General features: G+C 31.8%; 1 long non-coding RNA gene across 1 annotated transcript; it reads left to right on the top strand.

The window, feature by feature from the left end:
- Window positions 1-4,109: 4,109 nt before the first annotated feature.
- Window positions 4,110-6,492, top strand: LOC147408295 (uncharacterized). The gene is made up of 2 exons (XR_015177051.1): window positions 4,110-4,686; window positions 6,206-6,492. It is a non-coding gene; the product is annotated as an uncharacterized LOC147408295 (long non-coding RNA).
- The last annotated feature ends 3,734 nt before the right edge of the window (window positions 6,493-10,226 follow it).

Below are 10,226 nucleotides of genomic sequence, written 5' to 3' on the forward strand. Positions count from 1 at the left end.
GTATATTCCAATTAAATATATCTATGGCTTGGTGTCCATAACAATCAGCCGAGTATTAATGGAGTGAAGACTTTCTAATTAGAAAATCATTATTCTTTGAAAAAGAGCTTAAACAATATGTCTGGATTGAATTAGTCATGGATGCAACTAACTGAAGTGACCATTCGAATAGGACACTCTAGCATGACTAATAAGTAATTCATAAAGACTTAATGGAACGAATTAGGGAAGAACATAAATCATAGTAAAATGATAATGTCAGTCTTCTTCATAATAAGTCAAGGATATGTAGTCTTCTTAAGATTTTATCTACATTAATCATCAAGCCTTTGAAGAAAAAGAATTGATTTTCGGACAAGTGGACCACGATGAAAATTTCAATAGAAAAATCAAAGACATTTTGCAAGGGGAAATAGTTATAATTTCCGATCTAGTTCTCATTAATCACAATGGCTAACAAAGATTCTAGATTCAATGGTTTGATTAATATGCTTGAAGAAATCATTATTGGGATCACTACTAAAGAAATGTCTCAGCCGTTGGTAATACATGCCTACTTGACCTCAGTCTTCTTTGATAGGACTGGTAGAAAATGATCTAAAATGCCTTCACCTTCTTAGTTTTAGTAAAATATTATTAGGAGTTGGAAAAATTATTCTCACATGGATAGGATGATAAAGTGTACTTTCCTCAAGGAGTTGAAAATCAATTAGAGTAAACATCATTTTGATGACTAGAGACACGCATTTAACCTATAAGACCGTGATTATACTAATAAAGGTTTGGAGCAAAGATTTTAGATGAAACATCAGGTGAGACGTTCCATACATTGACATCATTAATGACATTCTATGTAGAAATGGTAACTTGGTATGGGTAGGTTCTCATGAATAGATTAATTGGCATACATGTGAGGAAGTTTCTTGGCATAAACAACATAGTATGGATAGATCAACTATAGGGTTGGGGGTTAAGGGGGTAAAAATGGAAAAATAATAAAATTAAAGGGGTATTTATTTATAATAAAAAAAAACTTTGGTTGAAAGGGATAAAAGAGAAAAAATAGTCAAGCTAGAGGGGTTTATTGAAAAAGGGAAGTTAGGAGAATAAATTTTCCTCTCTCTCTAACTTTTTAAATCTCTCTCTCCTCGTTCTCTCTTGTTTTTCCCAACTTCTTAAACATTACCCAACGTTAATATAATTATTATTTAAACAAAAAATCATGAGATAGAATCCTACTTGGAACTAGTAAAATTGTAAAACGAAAAAAAAAAAAGAGATTTTTTAAATATTGACGTTTTATTTTTTAAATATAAGAAAAACGAGTAGTAGAATCCTACCTCATTAATTTATATTTATTTTTTAAATTAAAAAAAAATTAATTGTGGGATAATAGTCTTACTTGTGTTAATTTATATTTATTTTTTATAAATTTTAAAAAAATTATTTTTATTAGATTTAGAGTATTAAAATGAGTTTGGGGCAAGTTACGTTTAGGCACTATCAATGCTAATATTGACATGTTTGGGGCAATGGGGTAGATGAGAAAAGATAATAAAATTGAAGGGATAATTATTAGAGTAGTAGTAGAGGAAAGACAATATAACTAGAAGAGTATTCTTGAAAAGGAAGGTAATGAAAGAACAATAAAATTTAAAGTTTCTTCGAGATTCATAGTAAAATTAAATTTCAACTCCTCTTTATGTGGGATTATAAAAGCAATGTTGTTCACCGTTGTTTTTTATTATATAGATTTTATAAAATAAGTTGGATTAAAAGATGTTGAATTATCCCACCAAAAATTAAAAAAAAAACAAAAAACTAACTTATTACAAATTATATAGGGAGAGATGAAGATTGAAAATGTATTTTTATAATTTTAAACAAATTAACTAATGTAGTTATAAGAGTCATGCTCTTCAATTGCATTTATATTTTTTTTAATAATTATTGTTTGTAGGGGAATTTTTTATAACAAAATTTAGGGTCAATAATCTTGTTTATATTATCTTTATTGTGTTTTACTGTCTCCTATCTACCAACTAACCATAGATAAGGATTAGTTGCCGCAAAATAAATATTATAAAGAGAGACTAATTTATAGAAGATTTTGTATTTTATAACGATAAATCCCTCAACATGATATTTTTCCAATTTTTTATTGCAGGCAAGAAATATCAAAAGATAAATGTTTTTTTAACTTTTGTCTCATACACAAAAAAAAAATAATAATAATATAATAATAATAAAATACAATGTCTGATTAAATTTTTGAGAAAATAATGATCTCTGTCTAATATTAAATTAGGTTTGTAAACATAAATTGATATGAAGTGAATATATATTTTTTTGTTTGCTAGGCATACAAACTGAATGTATATATAAGTGCAATGAAATCTTTAACTAGAACTCATTAACATTAAGTCATAGGTTTCTTTACTAAAGAAGTTTATACATTATTGTTATCATTAAAATAAGAAACCTTACAAATGATTCTCCTATTTATAATACAAATATATTTCACTCTCTGATTAAAACAGGATTGTCTTTAATGGCGTGTCGGGAAGGAAGGATTGACTTATTTATTGAAAGACGCATAGAACTTTTCTCAAAAACATCACGTTCATCCATCAAAAATATACATACAGACCATAAAACCAAACCAACCCGAATCAAACCGAGCTAAGGTCGGTGTGGTTCGGTTCTATGGATTGGCAACATCTTAAAAACCTCATTAAATTAATATGTTTTTAATAAAAATAAATAGATATGAATATGAAATCTCTTATAATGAGTCATTTATCTATCTATTAATATAAAAAAATCATGTATCCATTAAGAAAAAATGTCAATAGTTTTTTCATTAATTCAAGAAAGTCATTAATCTATCTATAAAAAAATATTCAATTTATCCATAAAAAATGGGTTTAGTTTATTAAATAGATTAATAAAATTGGAAAAAAAGAACAAAAAGTCACACGCATTGAATTTTTTTTTGTGATACTTATGGTTCAATCTCTTGACCATTTTCTAACAATTATGATCCTGCGTATCCCGAAATAAATAACCTACGATTCTGTGATGAGGTGAAAGGGTGTGTAAAAAAAATTATTGTTCTTTCAATAATGTTCGGTGGGTACCTATCAATCATATGGACAAAGATTCACAAAAAAATTAAAAGATTCGGTACTCTAGTATACTAAGTACAAATAATTATATGAGAAATTTTTTTCAATAGAGACCTACCCATTCAACGAAAACATGTTCAGTTAGAAGCTATCGAAAATAATATGTCAAAAATCTTCAAATCCTTTGATCTAAAATTATCGTGTAGAAGGTTTTAATAGTGGTTTTTCACTTTCATTGGGGATTAGATGAAAAATAAAATAAAAAACTAATCTTCATTAATTCAACTTCTTACAAAACACAAAAGAAGATGTATGGAAAGAAAGAGAGAGAGAGAGTGTGTGTAACACCCTGAATTTTTAATTCGTATCTCGAGGAAAAATAAATAGTGGAATTTTAAGAAAATCTTGAAAGTGGGACTTAGGGTAAAACTGTAGGAGCTTGTTCTGATCATTTTTAATGAAATCTGACCTCACCATTAGATTCAAAATGATCGAAATACATAGTTTAGCCTGTAAACAACCTCAAATGCGAGTCCGAATATAAAAGTTGCAAAATCCTCGATTACCGAATCGGACCAGGTTAAAACAGTGACTTTTTGTTAGAGTAATAATTTTAAAATTTGATCATACCATTGGGTTCATAACAAAAAATTATTCAACATGGACTATTTATTTGTCATTTTTGGAGACCAGAAAGTTGAATTATCGTCAAAAACGAAAACGACATCAAGTTTAGGGGTCATCTTAGGCAAAAAATGTAAATTTTTTATGGAGACATAATTTATAGAAATTGACTATACCATTAGATCCGGAACGAAAAATTAGGCGAAATAGAGTATTCATTTGTCAGTTTTGGAGTCCGGATGATCAAGTTATCATCGATCGAAACAATTGATAAAATACCGAATTCGTCCCACATTTTATTTAAATAATATTTTTAATTTTTTTTTTAATCTCATCTTCCCCAACTCGTCATTTCAGCCGCGACATATACAACGAAAAATTCATTTTTTTCTTCAAACTTCCACCTCAGATCTCGTGCAAACGGCTCGTCGTCGACGATCGCCGTAGAAGGAAAAAAGATCCGCAGCCTCGACATCTACAAAACCCACCCAACCTTTCTTCATTTCACTTTTTATTTCATCCAATATCGTCAAAAATCAGCCGTATTTGGATACGGAAACTTCGAAATTTTGACCTCGGATTTCGTCCGTTTCGGGGTCAAATCGTCTTTCGACGCAGAAGGGAGAAACGTCCGTAGCCTCATTATCTACATAACCCACCCAAATTCCTTTCGTTTTCTCGTTTTTTTCACCCCGTAAAAAAAAATCAGCCGTATTTTTATACGGAGATTTTCGTAACTTCGACCTCGGTTTTCATCGATTTCAGGGTCAAACCGTCTTTCGCTGTAGAAGGGAGAAGAGGCGAGCACATCGAGATCTTTGAAACCACCGGATCGGTTTCGAAAATCAGCGTCTTCGAAGTTCGGTCCATCTCGATTTTCGTGTCAATCACCTCAATTTCCGCGCACACGCTTTGATCCTATTGCGTAGACATAGTAAGGAACTCTCAATTTCTATTAGTAATCGTACATTGTGAAAATTGCATTTAGGATTTTATTGAAAAAAAATTTAGATGTATTTCCGAAATGTAGAATTCTTTTGTTATTTCAAAAATTCACGCCAGAAATTGCATGATTGATATGTTTAATTGTATTTTTAACAAATTATACGTGGGTAGAATATTTTAACGGGTTATTTTCATAAATTGGGTCTTGTGCATTGCTCGGACCCCGTTTTGATATGAAATTTGTATTTTTTTCAATATTATTGATAAAAATAAATTCTTTAGTTGGAAAATGTGATTTAATATTCAATGAACTCATATTGAGTTGATGAATATCAGAAAATGGATGTTTTATTGAAGAGATTGAAAATTGTAAAAAAATCGAAAAGAGGGAAAAAAGGTATGAAACGGTAAAATGTCAGAGTCATACCCGAGGGGTGATGTTTGCATTTTACGTTGTTGTATTGTTTGCAGGTTGGTGAACAGATATCCATGGATAATATTACTGGTTGCATGTTTATTTACTTTCTGTTAGCGCGAGGCGCTTTTTACGTTTCTGTTATGTTATTTATTTTAGGCCGGGTGGCCACACTTGCATGGTAAGAAACTGGATATCTATTCTCAACTTTGTATTGTTAATTTCTCTTTTGTTTTCAAATGAAAATAATATACATATGTAGCTATTTTGTGAGCTGTTAAAGAGTTTGTGAATGCCTAAAAGGATAGTGCGTCATATCATCCGGAGTGGTGTACTATCCTGGGATGTACGGTAGGGACCACCAAGCTCATACGTGGTATGGGACGCGTATGAGAGTGGAGTCACAACTGGAATCCGGGTTTATTCCTCTCTATCTTCACCAGTGAACTTGTAATGTAAAGGTGGTCGTATACGAATGATTTGTATATTTGGGAATCACATGTACGCCTGATAGGCATAGACGAAGATGATTGGTCAGTGATCACTAACAATCTATAGTAGTCGAACGTTTTGACACATCGAAAAGAGACCCATTGCTTACGGTCACGTCAAACGGCCAGCCTGAGCCGGATAAATGGTCAACCAAGCGTGGTAAACAACGACCAGCCACAAAATCAGGAACTAAAAGCCAGAGAAGAATTGTAACATCATGTCCCGACTGGGAGCGATCCAGTCGTGAATCCCAACTCTCTAATTCCAATACTCCACCATTGTGTATTATGTATCTGTTGCTTATTTTGATATATAAAATGAAATGCATGTTTAATGTTTCCATTTGATCAATTAGATTTGTATAAAAAGAGAATGTTATAGTGAGTAATGTTGATTGATGTAATGTCAGTTTTAAAATGTCTAGTTGCTCATCCCTGGCTATATGTACCAGTTAATCGTAGTTTTCTTCTGTAAAACTTTGTTTATTTTAAAATGATTCAGTATGTTTATTCGTTCATGTTAGGAGAGGTTATTGGCAGAAATTATTGCTTCCTTACTGGGTAACCATTGTTACTCACCCTTTCCTTCTCCATGTTTTTAGTTTCAGATCTGAAGCTTGACGAGGCAGGTATAGAGCATGAGTGAGAATCATCTGGTGGGTCAGATAGACAGCCAGAGTTCGTCACTTGGTGAGTATTGGGGATACATCCCTCTAGTGGTGTTAGTTTGTCTAGGTAATATTATAGATTCTGTTCTGAGCGTTAGGACTTTTGTTAGAGTGAGGAATCTCTATATAATCCTGTATATAAGTTTTCTTCTTCCGCACTCTGATATTTCGTTCGTTATTAGACGTATATAGGCTTCCGCTAGTATTATATTTTATTTGTTTATATGCAGGATTGTATGTCGTTTATCAGGTGCAGGTTAAACGTCTTTGAATGCTAACATAAATAGAGGAGACCATGCCGAAATTTCGATGTATCACCTAGTACCTCGAGTTTTGACATGGGGATTTGTGTTAGCGTTCGGCGGGGCGCCACAAAGAGAGAGAGAGAGAGAGTTGAGGAGAAGAAAAAGAAGTAGTGTGTTTGATAAGTGGATTTTAAGTAAACAACGGTAGCATTTTCTTCCGTAGGTTATGGTGGATGTAAAGAGTACATTTGTAAGGATAAAATTATTATTTATGGTGGATATTATTTGGTAGATGAATATTATGGGGTAAAGAGTATATTCGATAGGTTATGGAGTTATCATTTATGTTTTGACATTAAGTGGGCATGTTGAGCATTTTAGGTTTGTGCAAATAACATCACCCTTTTATAACTCATACTTTGTGTCGTCTTGATTACCATGATACCAAGTAGACTTGTAGAAGTTTAATTATATTACATAAGATAAATCATTTAGCTCAATTTATAATTACTACAATTTACTTATGCCATCACCATGGACATCCTTAACACAGGGTAGATGGAAAAAGACAATAAAATTGGATGGATAATCATCTGAGTAGTAATAGAGGAAAAATAATAAAACTAGAGGAGTATTCTTGGAAAGGAAGATAATGGAAGAATAATAAAATTTAAAATTACCCTCGAGATTCGTAATAAAATTACATTTCAATCCCTCTTTTTATGGGATAATAAAAGTAATAGGGTTCACCGTTGTCCTTTATTATATAGATTTTATAAAATAAATTGGATTAAACGATATTGAGTTATCCCAAAAAAAAGAAAAAAAAACCGAAAAACTAACTTATTACAAATTATATAATGAGAAATTAAGATTAAAAATGTATTTTTGTAATTTTAAACAAATTAACTAATGTAGTAAAACTAATGTGTTTTACTGCCTCCTATCTACCAACTAACCGTAGACAAAGATTCTGTTGGATAAAACCAATTGATAAGGGAAGTACACTTGACTGCTACACTGCCCTAGTAAAATGAACGAGAATTAGCAATGAAAAAGCAAGATTTTTATCTACATTAAATTTACAAATTAATGAATTTTGATTTTATTTTTATTTTATTTTATGATACTTTGCATTTTGAAAAAAATATATATCAAAATTTCACTGTTAAAATAGGTAGTGGCCTGAGGTAAAATAACAAATAATCCTATTTAGTAATTAAAATTAAAATAACTGATTTACTATTTTTTGACATTGTCGACTAGACCTGTCTTTGAAGGGTATACAAGTAAATAATCGTGAAATTGGATATATTATCTAATCATTTTCATAAATATTAAAAGTAATGTTGGTTCAGTAAATTTTTCAAAATGTTTGGCCATTTTTGTAAAACTGTTCATTTTAGAGACCTTTTATTGCCACACCAATTTTTACTATAAGCACCCCAAGATGTGTGCTAATTCTTCTGGACTGTCATGTGAATTGGTGAGTTCTTAATAAAAATTGGTGTGACAATAGAAGGTCTCTCATTTTAATTTGTTTTTCACTCTCATCATGCTTGAATTTGAGGGGGGGGGGGGGGGGGGGGGGGGGAAGCAATTCACATAAGGTAAGAATAATTACACATTATTTATTTGATGTGGTGCGTCTCTCATTATGTGGGAATTAAAAAGTGTGAATCATTCATTCCATTTCATTTGCTTGATTTATTTTTTTATATATCACAACAAAATTGCCATTTTTGGTAATGAAAAAGAACAAATGAAATTGCTATTGTTGAAGACACACATATCGTTTTCTTCTTTAAATAGTAATGAAAAGATAATTTAAATAATTTGGAATTAGCAATTTTTTTAATAGAAAGTGTTATATTATTTAACATTTATTTCTTGTGTATATGAGTTTTTATTTATTTATTTACACATTCAAAATCTATGATTTGATAATGAGAGATTGGAGAAAGCCGAAATTTGTCGATTTTTCGTAATTAAAAAAAAAAAAAAAAAAAGTGAATAGTTAAAACATGTTCAAAATAAGCATAAATAGATCATCGCTAAATTGTACATGATGAAAATCCAGAATCGATAAACAACAATAACAAGCATTGCAGTCGAGAATGTGAAGGTTATCACATTCTCTCCTTCCTTCAAATTCAACATCGGAAAAAGGAAAACTCATCCCAAATCAGATAGCAACACCTCAATATTAATTGTAATAACAAGACTTGTTTACTCGATCTTAAAGTTTATGAATAAGATTCGATGATAATAATAATGTAGAATCTCTTTTATACATAAAATAGAATTTGACCATTTTAATCAATTTTTCCAAAATACATAAATGAATATGTGATTGTCAATCTCATCACTGTTCCACTAGTAGATATATGTCAAGGTTTACCTTTCAAACAAATATCTCACTGGAGAGATTCACGAGGATGTCACTAGGAAATTTAGGGTTGCAATACACTATAATTTACTAGGAACTATGGAGAATGGGCCGGGCAATCAACTGGGCCTAAATATAATACCAAATCCATTCCTACAATGAAACGGGCTTAGCTCGGTCCGATAACTAAATGGGCTTAGTTGTTAGACCCAAACCCAACCCATTGATAGTCCTACTAGGAATAGTGTTGGGTTACAAAAGGAGACACCTACGAGAGTGTCATGTGACTGATGTGTATTAATTGATTAGATCAATCGTTAAAAAACTAAAGAAAACTTTTAAAATTTCATCTGAGACACCCATGTCAGTTGGCACAGACAGAGAACTAAAAGAGTCTCTACAAGAGCTCATGCCCAGACTCATCAAACAATTGTCAATTCAAGTTCTAATAATCAAATAAAATCGAGTACAAGGACTTAACGGGAAAATTCCAAATAGTATTAAACAAAAAGAAGAAGGTTGCCCACAAGAGTAAACTGGTATTCCTTCGAAAATTACAATAGGAATCTGATCAGAAGCATAAGGTAATAAGAAGCAATAATAAAGAGATGCGAAAGAGAGAGAGAGAGAGAGAGAGAATCATTGAAATTTACAATTTAAAACTTGGGTTTAAAAAACCTCACCAGAGAGTGGGAAGAAGTTGTTGGATCATCATTTGCCCTCCTCCTTGACAAATTTGAAGGTCCAACTCAAAACCATTAGGCAATGAGTGGAGAAGCCCAAGAGCTTATAAGGAGAGAGACAAGGCAAGTCAGTGTCTGATGTGAGACGGAACTCAACACACTTTTGCACATGTGGGACAGACGGACTGGACCAAAGCATGTGTAGATATGAACTAAGTGACGTGGAGAGAAGCCCGCTCTGATACCATTATAAATTTGTGTGTCCAACTCAAAACCAATTGGCAATGAGTGGAGAGGCTCAAGAGCTTATAAGGAGGGAGACAAAGCAATGAGTGCCCGATGTGAGACTAAACGCAACACCCCTTTTATTTGGGTTTGATACTAAAAAATGTAATACTTTTTTTTTCTTTAAGAATGAATATTATAAATAAATAGATGGAAAAAGACAGCCAGTTTATGGAATTTTGGCACTAGAGACACCAGTGTTCGAAAAAGGTGTGTACACAGAGGCCTGCCTCAAGGCTTAAGCTTAGCATGCATACTTGTAGCTTCTAGTGGTGGTGTTCTAGAGAGTATTCATTTGATTCGTGATGGAATATTTTGTCTCCATGTATTGTGGTTGAGGTTGCTGAATTAAG

This window comes from Akebia trifoliata, chromosome 3, assembly GCF_017979445.1.
Source record: "Akebia trifoliata isolate Shusen 1 chromosome 3, ASM1797944v1, whole genome shotgun sequence".
Classification (NCBI taxonomy): domain Eukaryota; kingdom Viridiplantae; phylum Streptophyta; class Magnoliopsida; order Ranunculales; family Lardizabalaceae; genus Akebia; species Akebia trifoliata.